The sequence below is a fragment of the Tamandua tetradactyla genome, chromosome 3 (genome assembly GCF_023851605.1).
Source record: "Tamandua tetradactyla isolate mTamTet1 chromosome 3, mTamTet1.pri, whole genome shotgun sequence".
Classification (NCBI taxonomy): Eukaryota; Metazoa; Chordata; class Mammalia; order Pilosa; family Myrmecophagidae; genus Tamandua; species Tamandua tetradactyla.
In genome coordinates, this window is record NC_135329.1 from 155993253 (window position 1) to 156006020 (window position 12768).

Below are 12768 nucleotides of genomic sequence, written 5' to 3' on the forward strand. Positions count from 1 at the left end.
ATCTGTTGCTAATTACATCTGCAGTCGGCAAGGAGGCATGTCTGCTGCAATGAGTGATGTTTGACTTAATTGGCTGGTGCTTAAATGAGAGAGGGCAACGTAGCACAGTCTAGCAGCTGGGCATTCCTCATCTCAGCACTAGCAGCTCAGCCCAGGCTTTTGGAGATGCAGAAAGAAGTCACCCCGGGGAAAGTTGTTAGAACCCAGGGGCCTGGAGAGAAGACCTGCAGAGACCATCCTGTGCATTCCACGTAAGAAAGAACCTCAGTGGAAAGTTAGCTGCCTTTCCTCTGAAGAACCAACAAAATAAATCCCCTTTTATTTAAAGCCAATCCGTCTCTGGTGTGTTGCATTCTGGCATCTAGCAAACTAGAACAGAGTATTTTAGAAATATAGTGTCTGAGACAGAATTTATTTAATAGCTTTCAACTAGTCTTCCATGACTTAGACAATATCATTGCATAGATTTTATTTAAAATCCTTGAACTTTTTTTATATACACATTATATAGAGCAAACATATTACTATATGTAAGTTGAAAAGTGCACATTGAGCCCATCTGTTACTTTGAGAAAACAGGCTTTCTCATGCTCTCATGAGGAAAGACTAGAAGTGATAAATCTGAATTATGTTGTGAGATTGCTTATAGCCTGGAAAAAATGCCTTCACATGGAAAGCTATGAACTTTTTGCTTCTCTTGAGAAGCAGCATAAATGTAGTCAGCCCATTGTGCGCTGTGTGAAGTAGATCAAAACAGAATCTTAATAAGACTAGGGTGGGCCACAGTGGCTCAACAGACAGAATTCTCACCTGCCATGCCCGAGACCCGGGTTCAATTCCTGGTGCCTGTACATGCGAAGAAAAAGTAAGACTAATGAATAAATGTTCTCTCTATGGTCAGCATTGCTGAGGGTTTGCTGGGTCAACCTTCTCCATTTACATGAAAGCATGCATTTAAATATATTTTCTGTTCCTGGACGTTGTTTAGTTTTCAGCCATTAAATGTGACATGAAGCACTGAATAGAACTTGTTTGTAATGGGTAGTATATTAGTTATGTCTGTGGTTTGTATGCCTGGTTGTGGCATGTAGCAATCTGGTTATGGTGCAACATCTTCTGTATCATCTACGGAAGTGCTTTGAGAATCGTTTTTGTTTTAATCTCAAATACTAGCATGCAGATCCTAAAACTGATCAATGAATACAATCCAGTCTTTTAAAATAGTGGCGGTATGTAAGGTAATGATAGGTCATATATAAGTATGTTTATTGTACTTCCCATGTAGGTAAGTCACTCTGTCATACCATTATTTTTAAAAAGGGAATTTATCATTGTATTCTTCTATTTCACAGATTATAAATTTAAAAAAAAAACATAGGTTTGTTTTGAGGGAGAGGAAAAAATATTTCAAGGAGCTTTTACTTCTATTTATTTTTAAATAGGTTTTTAAGCCATTTTTTAGACAGAATGGAAGTGAAAATATTTGTTTTAAACATTGAAAAGAAATAATATAGAGCCTTCTTAGTAACCTGAAAAAAAATGAGCAGAACAAAGGCATTGGGTCATATGATGAAATTCTACTTATTTGAGCTTAATATTTTTAAAAGGTTTCCTAACTTATTTTATGCTTTAATATAGGTATATGATTACATATTATTTGAATTGAAAACGAAAGAAGTATTTAGGTTTTTGGAAAACCCAAAAAACATATTTTTTAGGTACTCTGGGTAAAATTTAGACCAATATATTATTCAGGGTACAAAGAATACATTATTTAACATCCTTAATGTGATTTTATTTTTTCTTCCATTCTTCTTTATTGAAACTTGATGGAAATGCATGAATATATCATTTGAAAGTTTGTGTGTATGTGGCCTGGGGTACCTAATTTGCTTCTGATTGATAATTTCAATGGTGGGAGGAAAACATTCTAAACTTGGCAACATGATTTTTAGTGACTCAGATTGTTCAGATGTATATAAAAGGCCTCCCTCAAATGTAATTTCACTGAGTATTCTTAAATGTAGCAAGTATACATCAGAATATTATCTTATAACTTTGCTAAGTGAGTTAACTCTATGAAGTAATACCTTTAAAAGCAGAATTAATACACTTAACTATATCCAGAGGGTTTTAAGTTTTTGTATTGTTAAAAACCATAAAATTGCAATTACAGTGAAATAACTTATGGTTTGTTATTGTATGTACATGGTGTACTTTAATAAATAACTTATAGCTAAACTTTTCGATTCAAGTAAAATTTTGACATATATTTTGTTATACATATTTATAGTATACCCTGTGATGTTTCTAGATGCTCATATAATTTATTAATACAATAAATTTAATATTTCCCTGTTAAAAACAATAAATTTAATATTTCCATGTTAATATCATTATTTTTGCAGCTAATTTTTTTTTTTTTTAACATGGGCAGGCACTGGGAATCGAACCCGGGTCCTCTGGCGTGGCAGGCAAGCATTCTTGCCTGCTGAGCCACTGTGGCCTGCCCTGCAGCTATTCATTTTAAAAGACAACATTTATTAGCTGTCAAATTCTGGATTAAAAATCTGAGGATGAGGCACAGTGTACATTCTTTTTTTTTTTTTGCATGAGCAGGCACCAGGAATCGAATCCGGGTCTCCAGCATGGCAGGCAGGAACTCTGCCTACTGAGCCACCGTGGCCTGCCCAACATGCATTGTTTTAAGTCTATAGAGATATGTTGCTCTAACTTCCTCAAGAAATGAAGGCAAGATCTTAAAATTGGCATAACTGTGGAAAAATTGGCCATGAAAATTCAATGGAACAATCTAGTGCTTTAATTCAAGAGAAAATGCTGAATTACTCTCCGATTAAACTGCTGAATATTCTAACTCTGACAACATCAAGTTTATTTGACATAGTCTGGTACAATCCCCTCTGCCACACTCACATCATTATTTCTCTAACCTCATTACTTTGATCTCATTGCCAGATGCTTCCTCTCTCACTCTCTGCTTTCAACTACATTAGCTTTTTTGCTTTTCATTGAAAAGGCATAATGAAAATCCCCTTCACCTGCTGTATCATCTACCTGCAACACTCTTGCCCAAAGACACTGGCTGTTTGCTTAAGTGGCCTTCCCTGACCATCATGTTTAAAATTACCCCCAGAACAAACACTTCAATCTCCTTTTCCTGTTTTATTTTCTACGTAGCTATAATTATCATCAACATTCTATATATTTTACTTATTTAGTTTATTGTTTTCCCCATCAAAAATGAGCTTTCTCATAAGGGTAGAGATTTTTTTAGTCTGCAGATTTTTAAAAATGCAACTTTATTGAGATATGTTCATATACCATATAGTCAGCCAAACTGTACAATCAGTGGTTCACAGTATCATCATATAGCTGTGCATTATCATCACAATTGATTTTTGAGCAATATTACTCCAGAAAAGTAAAAAGAATAAAAGTAAAAATAAAAGTGAAAAAGAACACCCAAAACATCCATAACCCCCCCATTTTTTTTTGTCTTTTTTTCTTACTCATCTGTCCATACATTGAATAAAGGGAATGTCAGTCACAAGGTTTTCACAATCACACAGTCACACCTTAAAAGCTCTATAAAACTTGATTGAACACCATAAGTACTTGGAATCTCAGGTAGGACATGAGATTTTGTTGGTTTGTCCAGAGTGATGCTCCGATGAATCCCAGAGTGATTTGATCAGTGAGTGGAAATGTATTTGCAAAGTCCCCTTCGGGGAATGGTGAAAACGTGGAGAAAATTCAACTTCCCCAAGTTGAATTCTTGATATTCTCACAAGCAGTGTGGACAACCAAAGCTATAGGCTGAGCCCCCAGTCTTGGGGTTTCTTCATATGAAAAAAAAAAGCTCTATAGTTAGTCAATCATCTTCAAGAATCAAGGCTACTGGGTTTAGTTCAACAGTTTCAGGTATTTCCCTCTACTCCAATACACCAAAAACTGAGAGGGGGTGTCTATCTACTGCATAAGAGCTCATTCTCCAGAATGACCTCTCAGCTCTATCTGAAATCTTTCAGCCACCGAAACTTTATTTTGTTTCAATTCTCTTCCCCCTTTTGGTCAAGAAGGCTTTCTCACTCCCACAATGCCAGGGTGAGGTTCATCCCCTGGAGTCATGCCCCACATTGCCAGGGTGATTTACAGCCCTGGGAGTCATGTCCCAAGTAGGAGGTGGGGAAGGCAATGAGCTCATCTGAAGAGTTGGCTTGGAGAGAGAGAGAGGCCACATCTGAGCAGCGAAAGAGGTTCTCTGGGGTTGACTCTTACGCATAAGCATAAGTAGTCTTAGGGTCTCTTGCAGGAATGTGTTTTGTAAGGGCAAGCCCCAAGATGGAGGGCCTGCCTGCACATCAAATTGCCAATCCCAATATGAATCTTCAGATTTTATTGAGATATATTCTAATACCATATATTCCATCCAAAGTATACAATCAGTGTCTCACAGTATCAACACTCAGTTGTGCAATCATCACACTCAATTTTAGATCATTTTCATTGCACCAAAGGAAAGGAAACCCCAAACACCCATATTTCTCATCCTTCCCCTTTTACTGACTAATACTGAGTATTAGTGAGGTATACCTGTTATTGTTTATGAAAGAATATTAAGGTGTTACTGTTAATTATGGTCTGTAGCTTGCAATAGGTAATTTTCCCTGATATACCACTCTATTATTAACTCTCTGTATAAGTGTACAATTGTAGTAGTTCATGCAAGAACCTATTTATATTTGTAGTGTTAATTGGTGACATAAATGACTCTAAACAACACCTTTCAACCAAATTTACCTACAATGTGGCACTATTACATATAATCCCAATAACGAACTGCCATCAGAGGGTAGATTTTTCTGTGTTGTTTACTCACAGCACTGTGTGACCATAGTAGGCATTCAAAAAGGACTCATCAGAAAGAAGAAAGAGAGGAAGGAAGGGGAAAAATTTGATGTAAGCTTTTATGACAGCTTAATAACACCCACCAAAAACCACAGTTCTAGCTCTGGCAAATGACCCACAGTGTGTATCTGTCAACAGTACATAAAGGTGACAATTTGGAATACGTTTACAACAGGATCCACACAGGACCTTAAGCAGCCACAAATATGATTACCTTTCTCCTCAAGTCTTCTACCAAAATTACTTAGAAATTAAAAAGCTGTTCATATAACCAGTGACAGAATTCACTATACAGCATTTTGCTTTCATTCAAGATAGGAAAGGATAATGGTCTAAGTGCTGTTACCAATATATTGTTTCCCTGCTCCAAATCTATTCTTCATTTCCTGTTCTGCACAAAGGGAGATGGGTTCTTCAAATTTTTTTCTTTGCCAGCTGGCATGATATTGAGCATTGTCAGTAGAGGGCGCTGGGTTGGAGAGAACTTGCAAAAGGAAGGGCCTTTTTTCACTTGGTTCTGGTGTGCTTTCTTGGCAGGCTCCTGGAGAACAGGGGCTTCTCCAGTGCCTGGCTCCTGAACAATTGAAGGCTTTTTCAGCATGTGACTCCTGAGGGCCTAGCGTCAGCAGTACCCAGTGGCCAGCGGCCTCCCACCTCAAGCCCTCTGGTGAGAACCCCTATTGTCAACACGTTTGCCTAGCATACTAGAGAGAAGATTCCCAACAAGTTCTGCCAGTTAGTACTACAGTGATTTTCTTCCATTTATTCTGCAGTCAGCCACAGTTGAATTGTCTGCAACAAGATCTGGATTTCAACCGTGAGGGCCTCTTCTTTGAAGTTTCTCTTGTAGCCCTAAGGGGTGCTGACTGCTCTTTATATCTACTATTCCTATAGTCTTTGGAGTTCTCTTTACTTCTTTCTAGCCAATCCCTTGCTACTCTAATCCCTGTTATAGTTAATAAATCTTTATATTAAACTTTCCTCATTCAAATTATCATGTGGTTTATTGCTCCTGATTGGACCCAAACTGATACACTCTATACTTTATAACCAATTATTTTAATAATTGTTCCAACAGTAGGCCAAGCTATGTTACATATGATGTGGATTATGATAATGAAAGTGAAAATATCAATTAATATCATAATAATGTTTTTAGAGAGTCTAAATCTATCAATATAGTGTTCAATGTAAGAATGTATACACTATGACCTGATTTTGAGGATGCTTATTACCTAAAAGTGATTAATTCTTGAAAGTTTTAAAAAAGGAGTTCGCTTTCGCTCTTATGTTCTTCACCTAATGTCTCCACCTGAGGAATATTCCATTAATAGACTAAATTTTCTGTCCCATAACTTGCATTCTTTACATTCCCACTCCCTTCTTTTCACAATTGAGTTTTTCTCCAAAATTTATTAATTTAATAAAAACTGAAAGTACTGCTAATGCAGCTTCACAAACTCTAAGGGGTAAATGAAATCAGATACTGTCTCACCACTGAAAATTTGTTTATGTACAACTTTTTAATTGGAAATGTGATTTTTTTTTCTGAATAAGAGCCTAAGCTCTGCATTCAGATTGTCTTCATTTAAAATTCTACTCTACCATTTGCTTGGGCAATTACTTTCTCTAAACCTCTACATATAATTGTTTAAAGATTAAATGAAAAAATGGAAATTAATCCTTTAGGACAATGCCTGGCATATCTCAATAATTATTAGTTACTATCATTATTATAATAAAGTATAGTAGCTACTGAAATTGGATCAAGCTGACAACCTCATTTGATAAAGCTGTTACCCTCAGAAATGACTGAAATATAAAGTGTATATAAATTCTAAAGAACACAGGAAAGCAGGAAGCAAGGTCATCTGATAGTATGTGGGATTAGACAAATAAAGGGAAGCACAAGTCAATGTACAGTTGGGACTCCATGGAGGAGGAATCATTACAGGGTTGCTCTAAACTCAGTGAATATGGATGGATATTGGTGGGGGTAGGAGAGGAGACTGGGCCTGGGGCAATTATCAAGCTGTACATGGGGAAGCTCTTTTGGTCAGCTCTTCTCCACTCATGCTAAGGGAACAAGCAGCAGAGCCTGAAACCTTTGGATGCTTCTACTAAGAAGGCAGATAGCTCCAGAGCAATAGGGAATACCTCCTGCTTCCCGCACAGAAAAAGATAAGCTCCCCTAAAGCCTCTTATGACAAATAAAGTCATTCAAATGGTGCAATTTTGTGACAATAATAGACAAATAGACCAGTGGCACAGAGGGGGGTACAGAAAAGACCTACAAGAACGTGACTACGACTTCTCTTGTTCTAGCATTGATAGTTGCATTAGAGCAACTCAAAGTTTTATGCTTTCTCAGGCACATCACTTTTCTTATAGTCTCATATTGCACTCACAATTAACTCCTAATTTTTTTTCCTTTTTTTTTTTTTATCACAGTAGAACCCGAAGAGAGCTGTAGCCATGGATTGGGCTGTGCCAGACAGAGAGGAGCCATGGAAATATTTACCACTACTTCACTCTCCTCCCAATCTCTAATCTCTTTCCTATGACTTTCATTAGTTCTTTGTCTATGACTTCATATACCAAAGTTACCTCTGGTAAATCACATTATTGTAAGTGCTCATAAATGGTAAGTTTGATAACCTATTCATAAACTGTGACTTTCTAATAAGTTTTAAGGTTGGGAAGTGTGACAGCTCCTACTTCATTCTTCTTTTTCAAGGTGATTTAGCTATTTGGAATCCCTTACCCTACCATATAAATTCGATGATTAGCTTTTCTATTTCTGCAAAGAAAGTTGTTGGAATTTTTTTTTTTTAAAGGAAAGACAGAGAGAAGGAAGGAAGGAAGGAAGAAAGGGAAACATCTTTAAAGATTTTTCTTGTTTTATTGTATTTTGTTTTTTTTATTTTTGTTACATGGGCTGGGGCCGGGAATCGAACCGAGGTCCTCCGGCATAGCAGGCAAGCACTTTGCCCGCTGAGCCACCGCGGCCCGCCCGAATTTTTATTAGGATTGCATCAAATCTATAAATTGCTTTAAGTTGTATTAACATCTTAACCATGCTTAGTCTTCTAATTCATGAACACGGAATGTCCTTCCATTTATTTAGGTTTTCTTTTATTTCTTTAATTAATGTCTTATAGTTTTCTGTGAAAGTCCTTTACATCCTTGGTGAGATTTATTCCCAGATCTTTGATTATTTTAGTTGCCATGTGAGTGGAATATTTTCTTGACTTCTTCTACTTATTCATTGCTTGTATATCGAAGCACTACTGATTTTTTGGGTGTTAATCTTCTACTCTGCCACTTTGATGAATTCATTTATTAGCTCCAGGACATTTGCTGTGGATTTTTTAGGATTTTTCTGTACACAGAACCATATCATCTGTCAATAGGGAGAGTTGTACTTCTTTTCCAGTTTGGGTGACTTTTCTTTTACTTATCTAATAGCTCTGGCAAGAACTGCCAGTGTTAAATAACAGTGGCAACAGTGGACATCCTTGTCTTGTTCCTAATCTTATAGTGAAAGCTTTCAATCCTTCACGATTAAGTAGGATGTTAGCTGTGGGCTTTCCATACATGCCCTTTATCATGTTGAGGAAGTTTCCTTCTGTTCCTTGTGTTCAAAGGGTTTTTATCAAGAACGGGTGCTATATTTTGTCAAATGACTTTTCTGCACTGATTGAGATGATCGTGTGTTTTATCCCCCTTTCATTCTGTTAATTCTTTGTTGGGAGGTGTTTGATTACTGCTTCAATCTCCTAGTAATTCATTTCTTGAGATCTTCTATTTCTTCTTGAGTCAATATAGATAGTTTGTGTGTTTCTGAGAATTTGTTCCTTTTATCTTGGCTCTCTAATTTATTGACATGTAGTTGTTCATAGTATCTGCTTGTAGTGTTTTTATTTCAATGGGGTAGGTAGTAATGCCCCCCTTTTCATTTCTGATTTTTGCTATTTCTATCTTTTCTATTTTTTTCTTTATCAGTCTAACTAAAGGTTTGTCAATTTTACTGTTCTTTTCAAAGACCCAGCTTTTGACTTTATTGATTCTCTTTCTCTTTCTATTTCATTTGTATCCACTCTGATCTCTTTTATTTCCTTCCTTCTCATCACTTTGGGTTTAGTTTGTTCTTCTTTTTCTAATTCTTTCAATTTTGAGGTTAGGTCTCTGATTTGAAGTTTTCTTAATTTTTAGTGTAAGCATTTAGAGCTATAAATTTCTCTCTTAACACTGTCTGCACTGCTTCCTATAGACTTTGATATATTGACTTTTAATTTTCATTTACTTCAAGATATTTACTAATTTTGACTCTGATTTCCTCCTTAACCCATTGGTTGTTTAAGAGTATGTTGTTTAATTTCCACATATTTGTGATTTTCCATTTCTCCCTCAGTTATTATTTTCTAGCTTCATTTAGTAGTGATTTGAGAATATACATTACATGATGTCAATATTTTTGAAGTTTTGGGGACTTGTTTTGTGACCCAACATATGGTCTATCCTGGAGAATTATTTATCTACATCAAGAAGAATTTGTGTTCTGTTTTCCTTATTGGGTACAGTGTTCTATACATGTCTATTAGGTCTAGTTGGTCTAATGTATCATTCAAGTCCTGTACTTTCTTATTGGTTGTTCTAGTTTGCTAGCTGCCTCAACGTGATATACCAGAAGTGGAACAGCTTTTTAGAAGGGGAATTTATTAATTTGCAAAAGTTTACAGTTCTAAGGCTATGAAAAATGTCCAATATTAAATCAAGACTATAGAAATGTCCAATCTAAGGCGTCCAGGGAAAGATACCTTGGTTCAAGAAGGCCGATGAAGTTCAGGGTTTCTCTCTCAACTGGAAAGTCATGGCGAACGTGGTGAGATCTGCTGACCTTCTCTCCAGGCTTCTTCTTTCATGAGACTCCCACAGGGAATTTTCCTTCTTCATCTCTAAAGGTCTCTGGCTGCATAGGCTCTTGTGGTTCTTATGGCTCTCTTGGATCTCATGGCTCTAAAAGTGTTTCCTCTATCAAAGGATTCCACTAAACCAATCAAGGCTCTGTGACTCTGTAACAGGTAGAGTCACATTGCCCTCTAATCAAAGGTTAATACCCACAATTGGGTGTGTCACATCTCTGTGGAGATAATCTATCAAGTTTCCAACCTACAGTGCTGAATTAAGATGAAAAGAAACAACCACCTCTATGAGATGGATCAGGATTAAAACATGGCTTTTCTAGGGTACATAAACCTTTCAAACTGGCACATTGGTATTCTGACTAGATGTTCTATCCATTATTGAGAGTGCTGTGTGAAAATCTTCCATTATTAGTATAGGACCATCAACTTCTCCTTTGAAGTCTGTCACTAATTGTTTCACATATTTTGGGGCTCTGTTGTTAGATACATATATTGATAATTTTACATCTTCCTTTATCAGTGTGTAATGACCATCCTTGCCCCTTGCAACTCTTTTTTACTTAAAATCTATTTTATCTGACATCAGTATGGCCACCCCTGCTGTCTTTTGGTTACTACTTGCACGGTATATTTTTCCATTCTTTTACCCACTTACTTGTATCTCTGACTTTAAGGTGAGCTTCTTCCAGACAGCATATAGTTGGGTCATACTTTTTTATCCATTCTGCCAATCTCTGTCTTTTGACTGGAGAATTTAATCCATTTACGTTTAAAGTCACTACTAATACAGGTCTTTCTTCTGCCTTTTGCCATTTAATCTTTGTAAATCACAATTTTTGTCTCTCACTTCCATTAAAGCCTATTTTTATATTTATTAGCTTTTTTGTGTTGTACCATGTTGAATGCCTCCTCATTTCTATCTGTATATATTTTTCATCTCTTTTCTTTGTTATTAGCATCGAGTTAGAATTTATTATGCTAAGTATATAGCAATCATATTTAGTTTGATACGAACTTAACTTCAATAGTATGCATATATATCTTTTCTGATATTAGTTTGCCCCCCCCCATTTTGGTACTTGTTACAAATTATGTCTTTGTACATTGTATGTCCAAAAACATATATTTATCATTACTTTTATGCAGTTGCATTTTAGTACCTGTAGGAAGTAAGAAGTGAAATAATACCAAATAATACAATATAATAATACTGGCATTCCTAATTACCCAGATGTTTACTTTTATTGCAGATCTTTATTTCTTTATGCTGCTTTGAACCACTTGTCCCATTTCACTTTCGTCTGAAGAATTTCCTTTAGCGTTGCTTGAGGGCAGATCTAGTGGTGATGAATTCCCTTAGCTTTTATCTCAGAATGTCTAAATCTTGTCTTCATTTTTAAAGGGGGGCCTTACTGAATATAAAATTCTTAGTTGTCAGTTGCTTTCCCTCAGCACTTTAAGTATTTCAAACCATTGCCTTCTTGACTCCATGGTTTTTGATGAGCTATCAGCACTCAATCTGATTTGGACTCCCTTGTACATAACACATTACTTTTTTCTTGCAGTTTTCAGAACTCTCCTTGTCCTTTGCATTTTTAAATTTTATTACTTTTTATTATTTTTATTGTAAACAGCAAACAAACAGACAAACATTCATAACACATAAACATTGTATACATGATGTACAATCAGTGGCTCACAATATTATCACATAGTTGTGTATTCATCAGCATGATAATTTATTTATTTATTTAAATTTTTAAATTTTATTTTTTTAAATGCCATAAAACACCTAACAAACGCAAACATTCCTATTGTGATCATTCCATTCTACATATATGATCAGTAATTCACAAATCATCATACAGTTGCATATTCATCATCATGATCATTTCTTGGAACATTTGCATCTATTCAGAAAAAGAAATAAAAAGAAAACAGAAAAAATTTTATACATACCATACCCCTTACTCCTCCCTTTCATTGATCACTAGCATTTCAAACTAAATTTATTTTAACATTTGTTCCCTCTATTATTTATTTTTATTCCATATGTTCTACACGTCTTTTGACAAGGTAGATAAAAGGAGCATCAGACACAAGGTTTTCACAGTCACACAGTCACATTGTGAAAGCTATAACCTTTGCATTTGATAATTTAATCAATATATGATTTTTAAAAAATTCATGTTAATCCTGTTTGGTGTTCTCTGAGCTTCTTGGATGTGCATATTCACATTTTTTGCTAGGTTTCTGACATTCTCAGTCATTATTTCTTTGACTATAACTTCTGCCACTTCGTTTCTTTCTTCCCCTTTTGGGACTGCCATAATGCGTGTATTGGTGTGCTTGATGGTGTTCTGTAGCTATCCTATGCTCTTTTCACTTTTTTTTTCATTTATGTTTGTGTTTATACATACAGATAGATAAAAGCAAACAGAATAATGGAATAGTTTTTTTATTTTAATTTTTTTATTGTATAGTATAATATATATATAAAGCAAAGAAATTAAAAAACCAGTAGTTTTCAAAACACTCTTCAAAAAGTAGTTACAGGATAGATTCCAGAGTTTGTCATGGGCTAACATATGATCCTCATATTTTTCCTTCTAGCTGCTCCAGAATACAGGAGGCTAGAGAGCTTAAATATTTTTTTATCATCACAATCAATTTTTTCCCTCTTTTTTTGTGAGCAATAATATATGCAAAAAAGCTATAAATTTCAAAGCACAGCACCACAATTAGTTGTAGAATGTATTTCAGACTTTGACATGGGTTACAATTTCACAATTTTAGGTTTTTACTTCTAGCTGCTTTAAAATACTGGATTCTAAACGAGATATCAATTTAATGATTCAGCATTCATATTCATTTGTTAAGTCCCATCTTCTATGTATAATTCCACCATCAC

The 12768-nt window shown here is 35.5% G+C and overlaps 1 long non-coding RNA gene across 6 annotated transcripts in view; it reads right to left on the bottom strand.

Moving 5' to 3' along the window:
- Positions 1-12768, bottom strand: part of LOC143677848 (uncharacterized) — a 191730-nt gene that overhangs the window by 6986 nt on the left and 171976 nt on the right. The window contains exon 5 of one of the 6 annotated variants that reach the window (XR_013172940.1): positions 811-846. The exons of the other annotated variants lie outside the window; for them this stretch is intronic. This is a non-coding gene — a long non-coding RNA (uncharacterized LOC143677848). The remainder of the gene's footprint in view (positions 1-810; positions 847-12768) is intronic. 6 annotated transcript variants of the gene reach the window in all.